The sequence below is a fragment of the Ranitomeya imitator genome, chromosome 3 (assembly GCF_032444005.1).
Source record: "Ranitomeya imitator isolate aRanImi1 chromosome 3, aRanImi1.pri, whole genome shotgun sequence".
In the NCBI taxonomy this organism is placed as follows: Eukaryota; Metazoa; Chordata; class Amphibia; order Anura; family Dendrobatidae; genus Ranitomeya; species Ranitomeya imitator.
The window spans coordinates 83,919,197-83,940,963 of record NC_091284.1 but is presented as its reverse complement, the minus strand read 5'-3'; the positions used below and the strand labels follow the sequence as shown (position 1 = coordinate 83,940,963).

The 21,767-nt window shown below is 45.0% G+C and overlaps 1 protein-coding gene across 1 annotated transcript in view; it reads right to left on the bottom strand.

Moving 5' to 3' along the window:
- TMEM45A (transmembrane protein 45A) overlaps positions 1-10,487 on the bottom strand; it is a 51,284-nt gene extending 40,797 nt beyond the window's left edge. Inside the window, exon 1 of the mRNA XM_069761035.1 lies at positions 10,394-10,487. The gene's annotated coding sequence lies outside the window, so the exon portion shown is untranslated. The remainder of the gene's footprint in view (positions 1-10,393) is intronic.
- Positions 10,488-21,767: the final 11,280 nt, after the last annotated feature.

The window sequence follows — 21,767 nt, the reverse complement described above, 5'->3', positions numbered from 1 at the left end:
ACCAGTGCCAGAGTCAGGATGTACTTTGTGTGCAGAGTTTGTACGGCCCCCAAAGGATGGTATAAATATCCAAATGGCCCTTGTTAGAAAAATGATTCCTCACCCCTGCTGTAGAAAATAGAAGCCTGTGCCATCAGAAGGTTCAGTTAATGTGCAGAAATGGTTGCCTTGGTAGGGCCAGACCAAATAATTTAGTGGACCTAATATTATCCCTGGGCCAGTTGTTCTCAACCCTCGCTTTAATCCAAATGGTACACCAATATTATAAAAGGATTATTCCCTCCCAAAAAAGGAATCCCCTATCAGATAAAGTATAGCTTACTTTCCCTGGAAGTCCAACCGCTTGGATTCTGAGATCAAGGATTTAGAACCTGGGCTCAACTCAGCAGCACAAACCTGAATGAAGCAGGGATGCGAATGTGTGGCTTGGCTCCTTTTATTTTCTATAGGACTGCAAATTGTAGCACTCTGCTAGTCCCACAGACAATGAGAAGAGCAGAGGCTGAGCATGCGCACCGCCACTTGATTCAATACAGGGCTACAAAGCCCAGGTCTCAGGGTTCTAAAGCCCCAATCTCTGAATCACTGACAGTCCCCCAGCGATAAGCAAGTGATCTCCTATCCCAAAGATAAGAAATAGCTTGTTTATTTGGAGGGGGAATAACCCCTTAAAGGCCCTATTGAAGATTTTGAATTGGTCTCCATGAGCTTCAAGTTACACCATTGAGTACTTTACATAAAATATGACCCATTTGTGAAAGAGGTGACCTATCAGTACATTTAAACGCATATTGCTATTAGTACGTGTTGTACTGAATAAGCTCCTTGATTCAGAACTTGGCACTGTCAGGGGATGCCAACCTTATACAAGTCAGTTTGTAAGATTTTGGATCCAGAGTACGCTATCTGGCATTGCTCACTACACTGCGCCTTGAAGTGACGTCAGCCCCCGATCGGTACGGAGTACTGAGAAAGTCACCTACTCCCAATCTTTACAACTTCTCACTATGACAACTGGACTTTGGACATAAATTATCATTTATAAACTGCTGAGCTGTAGACATTATACAGGAAGCATATTTCTTTCTCTAATCCTTTCAAATTGCCTTCAAACAGAATGATCAAAGAAAACCTGACAAATCAGGAGGAATATTCATCTGTAATGAATCAAACCCGATTAGGAAATCAGGGCAGAAACTATGTATTTTGCCAGATCTACACTGAGGCTTTGTGATAAATATGAAAATTAACAATTAAAAGTACTGTCTGGTTCAGACAATGTATTTTCTACCCCAGTATTAGAGGATTCTGCGGTAATAGTGGGCAATTCCCCATTCGGAACTCTCGAAGAAGCTACATAGAGGGACTCTTGAACTGGAGGACCCAAAACATCTCTGCGTTACATACACACCATGTTTATTTCAGTGGAATGGTGTAATTCTTCATTTTTCCTATGGGGGCACTGCAGGAAAATTGAAGAGTTCTCCCATACAGATCAGCCATGGTATAAAAAAAATTCTGCTTCATGTCAATGGTTTTTTTCTTTCTGAATTCACCCTCAGGCTATGTGCCCACATGATTTTTGGAGCAGCAACTGAGTGGAAAATGAGCGTAAACTCTCCAAATCTCAAAACTCCTGAAAATCTTTGAGTTTCCGCTCAGTTTCTGCTCTTAAAGGACTCCATGTGAGCATAACCTAAGGATATATGCACACTGAGTCTTTTTGAAGAGTTTTCAGAGCAGAAGTTCAAAGTTTTTGAGGAGTTTTGAAATTTGGAGGCGGATTTGAAGATATTCCACTCAACCAAAACCTCATCAAAAACTTTGTGCTCATAGTCTACATCTGTGACGCTTTGAAACACTTTTTATAATTACCCCTATAATGTTCATTATTAGGTTCTGCAGCTTCCTAGCTTATCAGGTCTCTCTCTTTCTACTTATATTTCCGTATTTCATATTGGCTTATCTAAAAACTAACCCTCTGCTCTTGGCCTTTGATTCAAAGGGCTCAACCAGACCTTCTAGATTTGTGGATACTGGAAACTTATAAGAGGCTGCATTGTGAAAAGTCCAGCCTCCAATTTCTTTGAATATTGCCAACTTCAGTCTTGTTTATTTGGAAAGGGGCTCGTGTACAAGGCAGGTTTACGATGTAATTCTGATTCACTGGCGGCTCTCTTGTATCCTACCTATCCTATGTCAGAATATGCCAAAAATGGGCTGCACCAAAAAAAACAGCAGCATTTCAAGCTGTTTTATGTCAAAATTCTGGTAAAAACTGCTTGCTGAATCAGAGCTTAAATGTTTTTCTACATATCACATAGTAATTTCTTAGATTAGAATGAGTCCAAGGAGAAGAGAGAGCCGGGCTAGATAACAGCGCTGTTACGCTAGTCACTACTCACAGACTTGCCATGAGGCAGGATAGTCAAGAGGTCCAGGGTCAGCACCAAGAGGCTCTTAATAGACAAAGGGAAAAGACAAACGTGTAGTGAGGTCACAGTTCGAGGTCAGAGTGTCAGGAAGGTAGCGGATCAAGACAAAAGGATGGTCAAAGGTAAATCCAAGGTCTGCAATGGAGAGCAGAATACTCAGAGCAAAAAACAAATATACACCACAAAGCTACAACTGGCAATTATCTATTGTCAAAGTGTTAAATAGCCCAGAAAGGATGACACCTGGAGGAGATAGGACAGCTAAGCTGTCATTCACAATACTCACACCTCTGCCTCAGATTGGGCGGTAGAGCTGTCACTCACATTCCTGACCGCTCAGCCAGTCCTCGATCCCCTAGGGCGGCCGAGCTATCATTCTCAGTGTTCATAGGACACCGCGAGTGGCTTCTATTATGGTCCATGAGCATTACAGACACATTCGTTGCCTTTTGTAAACTCTAGAACATTCATGTGAAGCCACATAGATCAATCATTCTTCAGAGAAACAATGTGATACATAAAGGTCACTAGATATGCAACAACTATTATCATTGTATTTCATGGGTGAGGCATGGAAATGATAGATTTTCTAACTGTAAAATGAATATATCATACTAGACGGTGGCCCGATTCTAACGCATCGGGTATTCTAGAATATGCATGTCCACGTAGTATATTGCACAACCCACGTAGTATATTGCCCAGCGACATAGTATATTGCCCAGTCACGTAATATATTGCCCAGTCACGTAGTATATTGCCCGCCACGTAGTATATTGACCAGCCACGTAGTATGTTGCCCAGTCACGTAGTATATTGCCCAGCCACATAGTATATTGCCCAGCAACGTAGTATATTGCCCAGCCACGTAGTATATTGCCCAGTCACGTAGTATATTGCTCAGCCACGTAGTATATTGCCCAGCCACGTAGCATATTGCCCAGCCACATAGTATATTGGCCAGTCACGTAGTATATTGCCCAGCCACGTAGTATATTGCCCAGTCACGTAGTATATTGCTCAGCCACGTAGTATATTGCCCAGCCACGTAGCATATTGCCCAGCCACATAGTATATTGGCCAGTCACGTAGTATATTGCCCAGCCACGTAGTATATTGCCCAGCCACGTAGTATATTGCCCAGCCACGTAGTATATTGCCCAGCCACGTAGTATATTGCCCAGTCACGTACTATATTGCCCAGTCCCATAGTATATTGCCCAGCCACGTAGTATATTGCCCAACCACGTAGTATATTGGCCAGTCACGTAGCATATTGCCCAGCCATGTAGTATTTTGCCCAGCCACATAGTATATTGGCCAGTCACATAGTATATTGCCCAGTCACGTACTATATTGCCCAGTCACGTACTATATTGCCCAGTCACGTAGTATATTGCCCAGTCACGTAGTATATTGCCCAGCCACGTAGTATATTGCCCAGTCACGTAGTATATTGCTCAGCCACGTAGTATATTGGCCAGTCACGTAGTATATTGCCCAGCCACGTCGTATACAGCACAGAGCCATGTAGTATAGAGACTTAAAATAAAAAATAAACATATACTCACCTTCCGAAGGCCCGTTGAAATCCTGCTATACTCACCATCCGCTGCCTTTCCCGCTCCTCGGGATGCTCCGGTGACCGCTCCATTGCAAGCGGCAGCTTCCAGTACCAGGGCTGGTATAAGCAGGACCTGTGATGATGTCGCGGTCACATGACCGTGACGTCATGGCAGGTCCTTGTCGCAGGGCCCAGGGCCAACCGCACCAGTATAAGGCCTCACAAGGGGTCTGAGGATCTCATCTCAGTACCTAATGGCAGTCAGGCTACTTCTGGCGAGCACATGGAGGGCTGTGCGGCCCTCCAAAGAAATGCCACCCCACACCATTACTGACCCACTGCCATTCCGGTCATGCTGAAGGATGTTGCAGGCAGCATATCGCTCTCCACAGCGTCTCCAGACTCTGTCACGTCTGTCACATGTGCTCCGTGTGAACCTCCTCTCACCTGACAAGCGCATAGGGCGCCAGTGGCAAATTTGCCAATCCTGGTGTTCTGTGGCAAATGCCAAGCGTCCTGCCTGGTGTTGGGCTGTGAGCACAACCCTCATCTGTGGACGTCGGGCACTCAGACCAACCTCAAGGAGTCGGTTTTTAACCATTTGTGCAGACACATGCGCACTTGTGGCCTGCTGGAGGTCATTTTGCAGGACTCTGGCAGTGCTCCTCCTGTTCCTCCTTGCACAAAGGCGGAGGTAGCAGTCCTGCTGCTGGGTTGTTACCCTCCTACGGCCCCCTACACGTCTCCTGGTATACTGGCCTGTCTCCTGCTAGCGCCTCCAGCCTCTGGACACTACGGTGACAGACACAGCAAACCTTCTTGCCACAGCTCACATTGATGTGCCATCCTGGATGAGCTGCCCTACCTGAGCCACTTGTGTGGGTTGTAGAGTCCATCTCATGCTACCACGAGTGTGAAAGCACAACCATCATTCAAAAGTGACCAATACATCAGCCAGAAAGCTTTGGTACTGAGATGTGGCCTGTGGTGCCCACCTGCAGAACCACTCCTTTATTGAGGGCGTCTTGATAATTGCCAATAATTTCCGTCTGTTGTCTATTCCATTTGCACAACAGCATGTGAAATTGATTGTCAAACAGTGTTGCTTCCTAAGTGGACAGTTTGATTTCACAGAAGTTTGATTTACTTGGAGTTAGATTCTGTTATTTAAGTGTTCCCCTTATTTTTTGAGCAGTGTGTATATATATATATATATATGTGTATGTATATATATATATATATATATATATATATATATATATACTAGATGGTGGCCCGATTCTAACGCATCGGGTATTCTAGAATATGTATGTAGTTTATTTATGCAGTAAACGTGAGTGAACTATGTTGCACTGTGACTGACAGAACTTGTTCAGTGAACGTGACTGAACTATGTGGCGCTGTGAGTGGGGGTTAAATTCCGCGCCAATATCACTGATTGGTCGCGGCCGGCTGGCGCGACCAATCAGTGACGCAGGATTTCCGTTACAGACAAACAGACAGAATTAAACGATTATATAGTAGATGTTTTATGGGATAGCAGTCGGACCAATGTTGTTCTATGGGGCAGTACTGATGAGCGTTTTTTTCTCATGTCGGTTCAGAATGAGAATAAAATAGCAGCGAGTGGATTAGATTGCGCTGAGCCATATTCAAGTCTATGGGTGCGTGGAATACATCTGACTGCACTTGGATGACATCAGAGTGCAGTCCATTTTTCGATTATTTTCAAATGGCCAAAATGTCCAAAATGCAATAAAATCTCTAATTAAAGACTATTAAAGTTTAACTTTTATTTACACTATTTAAGAGAAATACACAATTAAAAGCACTGAGGTCAGTATGTGGTTCACACAAACTAGGGGATAATACCAATCTCCATCTTGTATATCATTCATAGTCACCACTCTATAAGGCAGGGGTCCCCAACCCGTAGCTCGCAAGCCACATGTGGCTCGCCGACGGTCACAGAAAAGAAGTCCCCAGGGAGCCGCCCCGCTGCCTGTAATACCCGGCCAGGGCCGGCGTCAGCACCCGGGCAAGTGCCGGGGCCCTGAGCAGGCAGGGGGCCCACTCGCCATCGGGGACACTGGTGTGCTATGGTGCCAGCTCCGGCGAGTGGACCACCACCCCACGTTCTGGGTCCCAGCACTTGCGATACTTACCTCTCCCGGTTCCAGCGCTGCAACATCTTCCATCCTCTGACTGTGACGTTCAGGTCAGAGGGCGCGATGACGTCACCAGTGCGCCTGAGCAGTTGCAGCACAGAGAGCAGGAAGACGCTGAGGAGTCCAGAGCAGCAACGAGAGGTGATTATTTCATTTTTTTTAAAATATTTGGAGCAATATATGGGGACCATCAGAAGAGGCCCATATATGGAGCATTATATGGGGCTAATTCTATAGGGAGCATCCTATGAGGTCAATTCAATGCGGAGCTTCTTAATGGGACCAATTCTATATGGAGCTTCTTAATGGGGCAAATTTAATATGGAGCTTCTTAATGGGGCCAATTTAATATGGAGCATCTTATGGAGCGAATTCTATATGGAGCATCTTATGGAGCGAATTCTATATGGAGCATCTTATGGAGCTATATCTTATGGAGCTATATATAGCTTCTTATGGGGCCAATTCTATATGGAGCATCTTATGGGGCCAATTCTATATGGAGCATCTTATGGGGCCAATTCTATATGGAGCATCTTATGGAGCCAATTCTATATGGAGCATTATATGGGGCTAATTCTATATGGAGCATCTTATGGGGCCAATTCTATATGGAGCAGTATATGGGGCCAATTTCACATGGAGCAGTATATGGGGCCAATTACACATGGAGCAGTATATGGGGCCAATTCCATATGGAGCAGTATATGGGGCCAATAATATATGAAGCATCTTATGAGACTGTTAAAGGGTATTGACTTTTAAGATTGCTACTTCCAATAGGTGGCACTAGAGTACAAGTCCTCTTTGACTAAGCAATTTGCATAACAATAATGTAAAATACATAAGGATGGAGTGAAAGTGAAAATCTGCATGTTATTATTTGTGCCTTCTCTAGGTTTTCTATGACTTTTTCTGCATTGTGGCTCTTGACCAACTTTCATTAGTGTGGCTGTGGACCTACACTATACTATGCTGCTATATTTATATTCATTTAGTATCCATATTCCTGAATAACACTATTGAAAAAAACTCTCCTAAGCCTCCCCAACATGTTTCACCAGACAACTGGCATCATCAGGGGATTTTGAGGTTATCCAATTTTCACAGACTGACACAATGGAGAAGCTGGTGAAGTCTTGATCTCCATCTTCTTCTCACCTGTGTGAATCAGATCACAGTAAGCGGACTCTTGGATCAGAGTGTGATCGGAGTGTCACTACCATAACTGATCCGATTCTCTCAGAGGTGGCAATATACGCTCCTGTGACCCCGGCCTCAAAGTCCAACCGTGCCGCTGGCCAGGAATGAAGCGGCACGGTGCATCACTAGCTCTGCTTTGGGAGCCCAACAGTAAAAATGTATTGATCAAGTGAATATTTTGTCCCTAGAGATGACATGGCCGATGCTGCGAAGGATCTGGTGGCCACTTCCTAGTAGGAGGTTTGATTTATATTCACTTGTTAACGGTTCCTACTCAGGTCAATATGGCGATGTAGTGTGTAGAGAGGGAGAGAGCCGTGATCTTATAGTAAAGGAATTGTGGGCTGTACCCGAGTGAAATAAATACTATAGACTATACTATGTAATATATACACACTTTTTGGGGGGATTTGTGTCTTTTTCTCATTGATAAACAGAGGGGCTCCTTCCAGAGTTGCAGGTCCCTGGGACCCCAGTACTCAGCGCATGGACACTTTAGTTCCAGGAGCTAAAGATAGTTTACATAGCAATCAGTGCACACATCACAGGGAGGGGACTGCCGGCATTATGTACGTGACTGAGAGCATAGCCTGAGCTGGGGAGACGCAGAGCACTGAATATACTGTACAAGTAGATATATATATACTGGGGAGACGCAGAGCACTGAATATACTGTACAAGTAGGTATATATATACTGGGGAGACGCAGAGCACTGTATATACTGTACAAGTAGATATATATATACTGGGGAGACGCAGAGCACTGTATAAGTAGATATATACATATACTGGGGAGACACATAGCACTGTATATACTGTATAAGTAGGTATATATATACTGGGGAGACTGGGGAGACGCAGAGCACTGTATATACTGTACAAGTAGATATATATATACTGGGGAGACGCAGAGCACTGTATATACTGTATAAGTAGATATATACATATACTGGGGAGACACATAGCACTGTATATACTGTATAAGTAGGTATATATATACTGGGGAGACTGGGGAGACGCAGAGCACTGTATATACTGTATAAGTAGGTATATATATACTGAGACACAGCGCTGTATATACTGTATAAGTAGGTATATATATATATATATATATATATATATATATACATATACTGGGGAGACACATAGCTCTGTATATAAATTGTACAAGTAGATATATATATATATATGTATAAATATGTATATATACGTGAGTAATATATACCGGTAGGCGCTAGGAAAATAACGGAGGATGGTGGAAAAAGAAATAAATAAATAGAATATACAAAAAATAGAAAAGGAAACCTGGTGCAAAAGGTGTCCCAATCTCAGTCTTTTAACTGGAACAATGGCCACTGACAGGATGACAATACATTCATCTGACACAGGTAATAGCAATTCAGAGCACTCGGCAATAGTTCCTACCTGTGTCGTAAGGTAAAGAGTCTTGAGCGCTCTTGTTGCGCGATAAGTCCTTCAGTGGACGCAGAAAGTCTGATCGAGTGGCTGCCCCGGCCGGCGGCAAGCCACAAACAGCTGGACTCCGGGAGGAGACGAAGATCCTGGAGAGCCGACGCCGCGCGTGTAAGCGGCGGTGCGTACCGGCTGTGCGCAGGACCTGGGTGACGTAACGAGTCACGTGACCGTAACCCCCGGTGACCAGGCAAGTGAGTACGGAGTGCGAATAGGGCCAAACAACAACGTCCTCCCGGAGTCCAGCTGTTTGTGGCTTGCCGCCGGCCGGGGCAGCCACTCGATCAGACTTTCTGCGTCCACTGAAGGACTTATCGCGCAACAAGAACGCTCAAGACTCTTTACCTTACGACACAGGTAGGAACTATTGCCGAGTGCTCTGAATTGCTATTACCTGTGTCAGATGAATGTATTGTCATCCTGTCAGTGGCCATTGTTCCAGTTAAAAGACTGAGATTGGGACACCTTTTGCACCAGGTTTCCTTTTCTATTTTTTGTATATTTTATTTATTTATTTCTTTTTCCACCATCATCCATTATTTTCCTAGCGCCTACCGGTATATATTACTCACGTATATATACATATTTATACGTTTTGCATCTTTTACAGACTTAGAAGTGGAAGTCTGTTGGCAGTGCTGCTGGATTATTTATAACGGTGACACTTTTGCGCCACCATCGTTTACACTTTTATAGAGATATATATATATATATATATATATATATATATATATATATATATATATATATACATATACTGGGGAGACGCATAGCACTGTATATATACTGTACAAGTAGGTATATATATATACTGGGGAGACACATAGCTCTGTATGTACTGTATAAGTAGGTATATATATACTGACACATAGCACTGTATATACTATATAAGTAGGTATATATGTATACATATATACTGGGGAGACACATAGCACTGTATATACTATATAAGTAGGTATATATATATACATATATACTGGGGAGACACATAGCACTGTATATACTATATAAGTAGGTATATATATATATATATATATATATATATATATATATATATACTGGGGAGACACAGCACTGTATATACTGTATAAGTAGGTACGGTATATATATATTGGGGAGGCACATAGCACTGTATATATACTGGGGAGACATATAGCATTGTATATACTATAGAAGTAGATAGATAGATAGATAGATAGATAGATAGATAGGTAGATAGACTGGGGAGATCCATGGCACTGTGTGTGTACAATTATATAGCACAGGTCCCCCCAGCACATATACTTTATTTGTATACTTACCTACCTAAAGTGTGTAGATGGAAAGGTATATAGATAATTCATAGCTTTGTGTGTGTGACTGGACTTATACACTAAACTTTCTAACAACTTCTATAACTGAGTCCAGCTATGGATCAATAAGGGACATAAGAAGCCCCAGGACCGAGCACAGGGGCACAAGTGGCTCCAGACCTTGTATACCAGAGCTTAGATACCTCATTAGATACCCCATCAGATGCACCCTGGACTTTGCAGGAAAAGTTAACTCACCAGCTCCCGGTCGTTAGTGAGCGCAGGGCTGTGTTCCTGGGCGCAGCGCTGATACAGCTGGCTACATCGCCTCTAACTGTACAGTACAGTAAATCAACAGGATTGCCAATACTGATTGGTGGAGACGGGTGGGGCGGGCAGACGCCCGAACTCTCTGGTTGGTTCTCCCTCCTGTCCATCACATTGGCAGCATATTCCACGTGTACGGTGTGCTCCCCCTGGCGGCTGGTATTAGGTAATGCGGCCAGTAAAAGGCTGGCAGATGTGATGTGATGTGTGGGATGGGGCTGTGCACACAATGCGGTAGGAGAAGGGGCTCACTTATCTATTCACAGTGCTTGATGCACTGATTGATTTTGGGCAGCTAAAGGTTTATATGGACATTTTGGTAACAGAGTTCCATTAATCACCTTTTCACTTTCAATTTTTGCTCCTTTTTATTTCAACCAATAGAGTGGCATCAGGGCTTGTTTTTATCATTACTAGGGTTGAGCGAAACGGATCGGTCATTTTCATATGTCGCCGACTTTTGGCAAAGTCGGGTTTCATGAAACCCGGCCCGATCCCTGTGTGGGGTCGGCCATGCGGTACGCGACATTCGCGCCAAAGTCGTGTTTCAATGACGCGAAAAGCGCCATTTCTCAGCCAATGAAGGTGGACGCAGAGTGTGGGCAGCGTGATGACATAGGTCCTGGTCCCCACCATCTTAGAGAAGGGCATTGCAGTGATTGGCTTGCTGTCTGCGGCGTCACAGGGGCTATAAAGGGGCGTTCCCGCCGACCGCCATGTTACTGCTGCTGATCTGAGCTTAGGGAGAGGTTGCTGCCGCTTCGTCAGAAGCAGGGATAGCGTTAGGCAGGGTCCATTAACCCCGAAATCGCTTGTGCTGTAGCGATTTCCACTGTCCAACACCACCTTTTGTTTGCAGGGACAGTGGAAGCTACATTTTTTTTCCCTCAGCGCTGTAGCTCATTGGGCTGCCCTAGAAGGCTCCCTGATAGCTGCATTGCTGTGTGTACGCCGCTGTGCAAACCAACTGCTTTTTTCAAAGCACAAATCCTGTTGTTCCTTCCTTTCTGCACAGCTTTCTTGTTTGCTTGTCCACACTTTTGACTTTTTTTGTGCAGCAGTCCACTCCTTGTTATTGCTGCCTGCCATACTTTGCTGAGATTACTGCAGGGAGATAGTAATTGCAGGACAGTCCCTTTTTTTTTTTTTTTTTTTTTCGTTATATCTCTTCAAGCCACTTTCTGCCACAGAAAATATACTCTAATACAGTGGCCCAGATTTATTCACTAGTCTCCCTGAAGAAAAAAAAAAAAGGTGCAGATTAAAATTGGCAAATCTGCATCAGTGGCAGTCCTGTGTGTGGCATCTGTGTCTCATTTTCTGGCACAGAAAACATACAGTCTAACAGTGGGCCTGATTTCTTGCCAATTCTCCCATAAATAAAAAAAAAATAGTGGGAGATTAAGATTGGCAATTCTGCCTCAGTGCCAGTCGTGTGTGTGGCATCTGTCTTTAATTTTGTGCCACAGAAAACCTAGTGTGTAATACTGGGCCTGATTTTTTTTAAATTCTCCCAGAAAAAAAAAATAGTGAGAGATTAAGATTGGCAATTCTGCCTCAGTGCCAGTCGTGTGTGTGGCATCTGTCTTTTATTTTGTGCCACAGAAAACCTAGTGTGGAACACTGGGCCTGATTTCTTGACAATTCTCCCACAATAAAGTTACAAAAAAAGTGGGAGATTAAGATTGGCATTTCTGCCTCAGTGCCAGTCATGTGTGTGGCATCTGTCTTTAATTTTGTGCCACAGAAAACCTAGTGTGTAATACTGGGCCTGATTTTTTGACAATTCTCCCACAATAAAGTTACAAAAAAAGTGGGAGATTAAGATTGGCATTTCTGCCTCAGTGCCAGTCGTGTGTGGCATCTGTCTTTAATTTTGTGCCACAGAAAACCTAGTGTGTAATACTGGGCCTGATTTTTTTTAAATTCTCCCAGAAAAAAAAAATAGTGAGAGATTAAGATTGGCAATTCTGCCTCAGTGCCAGTCGTGTGTGTGGCATCTGTCTTTTATTTTGTGCCACAGAAAACCTAGTGTGGAACACTGGGCCTGATTTCTTGACAATTCTCCCACAGTAAAGTTACAAAAAAAGTGGGGAGATTAAGATTGGCATTTTTGCCTCAGTGCCAGTCGTGTGTGTGGCATCTGTCTTTTATTTTGTGCCACAGAAAACCTAGTGTGGAACACTGGGCCTGATTTCTTGACAATTCTACCACAATAAAGTTACAAAAAAAGTGGGAGATTAAGATTGGCATTTCTGCCTCAGTGCCAGTCATGTGTGTGGCATCTGTCTTTAATTTTGTGCCACAGAAAACCTAGTGTGTAATACTGGGCCTGATTTTTTGACAATTCTCCCACAATAAAGTTACAAAAAAAGTGGGAGATTAAGATTGGCATTTCTGCCTCAGTGCCAGTCGTGTGTGGCATCTGTCTTTAATTTTGTGCCACAGAAAACCTAGTGTGTAATACTGGGCCAGATTTTTTTTAAATTCTCCCAGGAAAAAAATAGTGGGAGATTAAGATTGGCAATTCTGCCTCAGTGCCAGTCGTGTGTGTGGCATCTGTCTTTAATTTTGTGCCACAGAAAACCTAGTGTGTAATACTGGGCCTGATTTTTTTAAATTCTCCCAGAAAAAAAAATAGTGGGAGATTAAGATTGGCATTTCTGCCTCAGTGCCAGTCGTGTGTGTGGCATCTGTCTTTTATTTTGTGCCACAGAAAACCTAGTGTGTAACACTGGGCCTGATTTCTTGACAATTCTCCCACAATAAAGTTACAAAAAAAGTGGGAGATTAAGATTGGCAATTCTGCCTCAGTGCCAGTCGTGTGTGTGGCATCTGTCTTTAATTTTGTGCCACAGAAAACCTAGTGTGTAATACTGGGCCAGATTTTCTTTAAATTCTCCCAGAAAAAAAAATAGTGGGAGATTAAGATTGGCAATTCTGCTTCTGTGCCAGTCGTGTGTGTGGCATCTGTCTTTAATTTTGTGCCACAGAAAACCTAGTGTGTAATACTGGGCCAGATTTTTTTAAAAGTCTCCCAGAAAAAAAAATAGTGGGAGATTAAGACTGGCAATTCTGCCTCAGTGCCAGTCGTGTGTGTGGCATCTGTCTTTAATTTTGTGCCACAGAAAACCTAGTGTGTAATACTGGGCCTGATTTTTTTTAAATTCTCCCAGAAAAAAAAATAGTGGGAGATTAAGATTGGCATTTCTGCCTCAATGCCAGTCCAGTGTGTGCCATCTGTCTCTCATTTTGTGCCACATAAAACCTAGTGTGTAACACGGTGCCAGATTTTTTGACAATTCTCCCAGAAAAAAAAAAAAAAAGTGGGAGATTAAGATTGGCAATTCTGCCTCAGTGCCAGTGCTGTGTGTGACATCTGTCTCTAATTTTGTGCCACAGAAAACCTAGTGTGTAATACTGGGCCAGATTTTTTTTAAATTCTTCCAGGAAAAAAAAAATAGTGGGAAATTAAGATTGGCAATTCTGCCTCGGTGCCAGTCGTGTGTGTGGCATCTGTCTTTCATTTTATGCCACAGAACATATACTGTATCAGAGTGGGCCACATTTCTTCAATATTCTCCCAGAAAAAATAAAAAGGGGGAGAATTTTATTGGTAGTGTCTGCATCTGCGTCAGTCCTGTTAGTGGCATATCTGTCTGCCACAGAAGCTGTGTACTGTTATACATTGGGCCTGATTTTCCCTGCAGTCTCACCCACCTATAAAGGGATATATAAATCCAACAGAAGTTTGAGTTCACCTTGTAACTGGTTTTACAGTAACAAATACCATTAGTTTGGTTACGTTTTTCAAACAATGAGGAAGTCTGGTGGAAGAGGTCAATGCCGTGGGCGGTCACTGCCAGCTGGTAATGATGGTAGTGGTGGTGGAGCATCAGGTGGTCGTGGGAAAAGCAATATAGCACCTAAGTCTCGAGTTGTTGAGCCAGGTTCTTCGTCTGGCTACACAAGGCCCTGAACGCTCCCTTTTCTGGGAGTAGGAAAACCGCTTTTAAAGCCGGAGCAGCAAGAACAAGTTTTGGCTTTCCTTGCTGACTCAGCCTCTAGCTCTTTCGCCTCCTCTTCTGAAACTGCTAAATGTAAAAGCAGCGCATCGTTAGTGGATGTTCACGGTCAGGGACAAGTCGCTTCCTTGTCTTCTTCACCAAGAACAACAGAGAAGGATGCGTTAGGCGACACAACGGGTTACTCCATGGAGCTCTTTACACATACCGTTCCTGGGTTAGAAAGTGAAATAGTTAACAGGCCATGCCCATTACAAGTTGAATCGGACATGGAGTGCACAGATGCACAGCCACAGCCAGATTACTATGCTGTTCCTTTGACTCAGACCTGTTGTGAATTCTGCTCTTGGGCTCCCTCCGGTGGTTGTTGATGGTAAAGCAGTTATTCCTGAGCAGCAGTCTTGGACAGGTGTTTCTGCTAATTGCAATTCTGACTGGGGTATTTAGCTGTGCAGGACTCATTAGTCCATGCCAGTAGCCAATGTTCCTTTGGAAGTGTTGGTCCTCTGCCTGGCCTCTCCTGCTTGCTGCCAATTCAGCTAAGATATGTGTTTGCTTCATTTTTTTAGACACACTGCTGTGTGTTTATTTTCTGTGCTTATCTTGTTTCTATTTTTGTTCCTGCTAGACTGTGCCTGATGTTTTTCTCAGTCTAGTTGGACTCGCTGGAGTCGCAGATATACTCTCCACATCTTTAGTTAGGTGGTGGAGTTTTTGTATTTTTCTGCTGTGGATATTTTGTAGTGCTTTATGCTGACCGCATAGTATCCTGTACTATCCTTTCCTATCTAGGTAGAAGTGGCCTCCTTTGCTTATCCCTGTTTTCTGTCTGCGTGTGTCTTTTCCTCTCCTACTCACAGTCATTATTTGTGGGGGGCTATCTATCCTTTGGGGATCTACTCTGAGGCAAGAGAGTTTTCCTATTTCTATCTTTAGGGATATTTAGTCCTTAGGCTGTGTCGAGGTGTCTAGGTCTGGTTAGGCACACCCCACGGCTACTTCTAGTTGCGGTGATAGGATCAGGGTTTGCGGTCAGTAAAGTTACCACTGCTCCAGCGAAGGTCATTTCATGCTGCTCCAAGGCCACCTGATCATAACACAGACCAGAACATTGCCCTCGCAGTGTACTGATCCAGAATCAGACCCTGATGAGACTATGGTGCCCCATCACGAACGCTATACCACCGGTTTACACGGTGACACAGACGAAGTTGCACACGAGATAGAAGAGGAGGTCATAGATGACCCAGTTGTTGACCCCGATTGGCAGCCATTGGGGGAACAGGGTGCAGGCGGCAGTAGCTCTGAAGCGGAAGAGGAGGAGCCGCACCAGGCATCAACCTCGCAACAGGTTCCAACTGCCAGGCCCGTATCTGGCGAAAAACGCGTGACAAAACCAGTTGTAGGACAGCGTGGCCATCCGGTTAAAGAAGCTCAGTCTGCAATGCCTGAAAAGGTATCCGATAGTAGAAAGAGTGCAGTCTGGCATTTTTTTAAACAACATCCAAATGATCAGCGCAAAGTCATCTGTCAAAAATGTTCAACTACCTTAAGCAGAGGTCAGAATCTTAAAAGTCTAAATACAAGTTGCATGCGTAGACATTTAACCACCATTCATTTGCAAGCCTGGACTAACTACCAAACGTCACTTAAGGTTGTAGCACCCTCGGCCAATGAAGCTAGTCAGCAACCCTACATCCCTTCCCTCACTGTAAGCCCACCATTTCCCACACCACCTGCAGTAAATGTGCAGGTTTCATCGCCAGGCCAAAGCAGTCAGGGAATCACCAGGTTCGTGGTAGGAAACACTGCATGTAGGGCACCAGCTAGAATACCATCTCCAACCCTCTCTGTCTGCCATGTCCACCGGCACCCCCGCTAGTTCCACCATCTGCAGCTCTCCAGTCCAGCTCACCCTACATGAGACTCTCGTTAGGAAAAGGAAGTACTCATCCTCGCATCCGCGTACACAGGGCTTGAACGCCCACATTGCTAGACTAATCTCGTTAGAGATGATGCCCTACCAGTTAGTTGAAAGCAAGGCTTTTAAAGCCCTGATGGACTACGCTGTACCATGCTACGAGCTACCCAGTCGACACTTCTTTTCGAGAAAAGTCATCCCAGCCCTCCACCAGCATGTAAAAGACCGCATCGTCCATGCACTCAGGCAATCTGTGAGTACAAAGGTGCACCTGACAACAGATGCATGGACCAGTAGACATGGCCAGGGACGTTACGTGTCCATCACGGCACACTGGGTTAATGTGGTGGATGCAGGGTCCACAGGGGACAGCAATATTGGGACAGTTCTGCCTAGCCCACGGTCTAGGAAACAGTTGGCTGTAGGCGTTCGCCCCCCCTCCTCCTCGTCCTCCTGCAGAAGCGAGAGCTCATCCACAGACCGCAGTCGCACAACCACTCCATCCGCAGCTGCCACTGTTGCACACGAGGTGTCCCATTATGGGACAGCTAGTGGCAAGCGTCAGCAGGCTATATTGGCAATGAAGTGTTTGGGCAACAACAGAGACACCGCGGAAGTTCTGTCCGAGTTCTTGCAGCAAGAAACTCAGTCATGGCTGGGCAGTGATAACGGAAGGAATTTTATGGCTGCCATAGCCCTTTCACAACTGAAACACATTCCTTGCCTGGCTCACACCTTAAACCTGGTGGTGCAGTGCTTCCTGAAAAGTTATCCGGGGTTACCCGACTTGCTCCTCAAAGTGCGCAGACTTTGCTCGCATATCCGCCGTTCGCCCATACACTCCAGCCGTATGCAGAACCATCAGCGGTCTTTGAACCTTCCCCAGCATCGCCTAATCATCGACGTTGCAACAAGGTGGAACTCCCCACTGCACATGCTTCAGGGACTGTGCGAACAGAGGCGTGCTGTTATGTATTTGTGGGAGGATACACATACACGGGCAGGCAGTTGGATGGCAGACATGGAGTTGTCAGGTGTACAGTGTTCGAAGGTACAAGACCTGTGTCAAGTCCTTCAGTGTTTTGAGGAATGCACATGGCTGGTTAGTGCAGACAACGCCATAATAAGCATGAGCATCCCCCTAATGCGTCTGCTGATGCAAAGTTTGACGCACATAAAGGAGCAGGCGTCTGCAGCCGAGGAAGAGGGAAGCCTTGATGACAGTCAGCCATTGTCTGGTCAGGGCAGTCTACAGGACGAGGTAGCAGGCGAAGAGGAGGAGGACGAGGAAGATGATGGGGATGAGTATTTTTTGAATGAGGAAGCTTCTCCGGGGCCATTAGCAACTGGTGGCGTTGCAAGGCCGGGTTCAGGTTTTTTGAGGGAGACAAGTGACATAGATTTGCCTGAAACTGCCCCTCAACCCAGCACAACCGCAGATTTGACAACTGGAACTTTGGCCCACACGGCGGATTATGCCTTACGTATCCTCAAAAGGGATCCACGCATTATTAAAATGATGACCGATGACGATTACTGGTTGGCCTGCCTCCTTGATCCTCGCTATAAAGGCAAATTGCAAAATATCATGCCACATGAGAACCTCGAACTAATATTAGCAACCAAACAAGCAACTCTTGTAGAACCGTTTGATTCACGCATTCCCAGTACACAGCGCCGGTGATGGTTCTCACATGAGCTGCAGGGGGCAACAAGGCAGATGTGTTAGAGGTGCACAAATCAGAAGTGGTGTTGGACAGAGGGGTTTTCTGACCAGGTTGTGGAGTGATTTCGCAATGACCGCAGACAGGACAGGTACTGCAGCATCAATTCAAAGTGACAGGAGACAACATTTTTCCAGTATGGTTACTAACTATTTCTCATCCCTTATCGATGTTCTCCCTCAACCGTCATTCCCATTTGATTACTGGGCATCCAAAATAGACACCTGGCCTGAATTGGCAGAATATGCATTGCAGGAGCTTGCTTGCCCAGCAGCTAGTGTGCTATCAGAAAGAGTATTCAGTGCTGCTGGTTCAATATTGACCGAAAAAAGGACTCGTCTGGCTACCCAAAATGTTGATGATCTAACCTTCATTAAAATGAACCACTCATGGATTTCTAATTATTTTGCCCCACCTTTCCCGGCTGACACCTAGCTTTCCTATAAAAAGGTCTTGCTTGTGGACTGGTCTTACTGACTGTTCCAATCTCTTAATTTGCAGCAGCTGTTTGTCCAGCATATGACATGTTTACACCTCCCTAAATGGGCTAACTCCCCCCACAGGGCCGTGGTCTCGCCACCTGGCGCAAGCACCTGTGAGAGTGCCGTTTGTCTGAAGAGGTGGGTCTGCCCGCTTTTGGTCGACGGCACTGCCACTTGGTCCCTCATAGTACAATAAAGTGTCTCTGGCGGTGGTGGCGCGCACCCAACGTCAGACACACAGTTGTAACATGAGGGGCCCTGGGCCTGTACCGCCGGCCACAAGAGAGTTCTTCCCCCCAGCTCAAATAGTGCTCTACCACTTGCAAAATTATCTCTCACAGCTCCAACAATGTTTACTCTATGCGCTGACATCCTTCAATGCCTGGCACTGACAATACCAATTTGTTGACATGTATGATGCTAGTTAAAATAGTCAGGGTCAGTGTCCTATATTGACACCAGTAAATACTTAGCACCAAATTACTATGTCTGAAGCTCAGCAGAGGAGCCCACCCCTGTACCTAAGTATGCCACCCTTTTTTTTGGGTTTTGTTGTTTTGCGAGACATTAACATCTATTTATTTTTTGGGAGTACTAACTGTGTCAGACACTCCTTCCAATCTTCCTCCGCTGACCACACCAATGCTGCCTGTGTACCCCTGCCACATAATCGAAGGTGCTTTGAGCCTATTTTTTTTTAATTTTAGGCCTACTAAGTGTCTCTGCGGTCCCTCCTTCCATTTGTCCTCCGCTGAGCACACCAATGCCGACCGTGTACCCATGTAATTTTTTTTCAACCTGCAGTGAGCCTACTTTGTGGTGTAAGGCCTACTAGCAGTGTCTGTCTGCGCCACTTAATACAGCTGTCCTCCTCTAAAAAAAAAAAAAAAAAGGCTGGTTTTCAGCCTGTCAGAATTATAAAACTGCATTGGGGCCACAAGTTTCGTTGTGGTCTACAAACTGAGTCTTCCGCTCCAAGGTGTTCTCCTGATTGCCTTTACTGAGCTTCTATCTTCAGGCTCTTGTTAAATAGTTTTTTAATCGAACAACTGCAGTGGGGCTACTAGTTTGGTTGGGGCCTACTAACAGTTTCTGCCGCTCCAAGGTGTTCTCCTGGTTGCCTTTACTGAGCTTCTATCTTCAGGCTCTTGTTAAATAGTTTTTTAATCGAACAACTGCAGTGGGGCTACTAGTTTGGTTGGGGCCTACTAACAGTGTCTGCCGCTCCAAGGTGTTCTTCTGGTTGCCTTTCCTGAGCTTCAATCTTCAGGCTCTTGTTAAATAGTTTTTAAATCGAACAACTGCAGGGGGGCTACTAGTTTGGTTGGGGCCTACTAACAGTGTCTGCCGCTCCAAGGTGTTCTCCTGGTTGCCTTTCCTGAGCTTCAATCTTCAGGCTCTCGTTAAATAGTTTTTTAATCGAACAACTGCAGTGGGGCTACTAGTTTGGTTGGGGCCTACTAACGGTGTCTGCCGCTCCAAGGTGTTCTCCTGGTTGTCTTTCCTGAGCTTCTATATTCAGGCTCTTGTTAAATAGTTGTTAAATGGAACAACTGCATTTGGCCTACTAGTTGGGTTGGGGCCTACTAACGGTGTCTGCCGCTCCTTGTTGTTCTCCTGGTTTCCTGTCCTGAAATTTCATTTTCAGGCTCTCGTTAAGTAGTTGTTAATATTACACTGAATTTGGCCTACTAGTGTGGTTGGGGCCTACTAACGGTGTATGCCGCTCCGTGCTGTTCTCATGGTTTCCTGTCCTGAAATTCCATTTTCAGGCTCTCGTTAAGTAGTTGTTGAAACAACACTGCATTAGGCCTACAAGTTGGGTCTGGGTTGTAGAGACGGTGTCTGCCGCTCCAAGGTGTTCTCCAGGTTGCCTCTCCCTAGCTTCTATCTGGAAGCTCTCGTTAAGTAGTTGTTGAAACAACACTGCATTAGGCCTACAAGTTGGGTCTGGGTTGTAGAGACGGTGTCTGCCGCTCCAAAGGTGTTCTCCAGGTTGCCTCTCCCTAGCTTCTATCTTGAAGCTCTCGTTAAGTGGTTGTTGAAACAACACTGCATTAGGCCTACAAGTTGGGTCTGGGTTGTAGAGACGGTGTCTGCCGCTCCAAGGTGTTCTCCAGGTTGCCTCTCCCTAGCTTCTATCTTGAAGCTCTCGTTAAGTAGTTGTTGAAACAACACTGCATTAGGCCTACAAGTTGGGTCTGGGTTGTAGAGACGCTGTCTGCCGCTCCAAGATGTTCTCCAGGTTACCTCTCCCTAGCTTCTATCTTGAAGCTCTCGTTAAGTAGTTGTTGAAACAACACTGCATTAGGCCTACAAGTTGGGTCTGGGTTCTACAAACGGTGTCTTCCGCTCCAAGGTGTTCTCCAGGTTGCCTTTCCCTAGCTTCTATCTTCAGGCTCTCGTTAAATTGTTTTTAATATAACACTGCATTTGGCCTACTTGTTTTGTTGGCCCTACTAACGGTGTCTGCCGCTCCTTGATGTTCTCCTACACTGAACAAACCAGTGCCGCCTGTTTACTCCTGTTACCAATTTTGAACTGCATTTAGCCTACTTACTGATTTGGGCCTACTCACTGTGTCAGCCTCTCATTACAGTTGTACTCCACTGTTATGTTTGCTAATGACAGGTGTTATGAAGGCAATCCAGAAACACAGTGTGCTTAGCGATCAGAGCGCACACAGTGATCTGACAAATACCCAAAAATACAAGAACGAGCTCTGAGACGTGGAAACTCTGTAGACTGCACACCTGATCCTATCCTAAACACAACTAAAAGCGGCTGTGGATTGCGCCTAACAACTACCTAGGCAACTCGGCACAGCCTAAGAAACTAGCTAGCCTGAAGATAGAAAAATAGGCCTGACTTGCCCCAGAGAAATTCCCCAAAGGAAAAGGCAGCCCCCCACATATAATGACTGTGAGTAAGATGAAAAGACAAAACGTAGGGATGAAATAGATTCAGCAAAGTGGGGCCCGATATTCTAGGACAGAGCGAGGACAGTAAAGCGAACTTTGCAGTCTACAAAAAACCCTAAAGCAAAACCACGCAAAGGGGGCAAAAAAAACCCACCGTGCCGAACTAACGGCACGGCGGTACACCCTTTGCGTCTCAGAGCTTCCAGCAAAACAAAAGACAAGCTGGACAAAA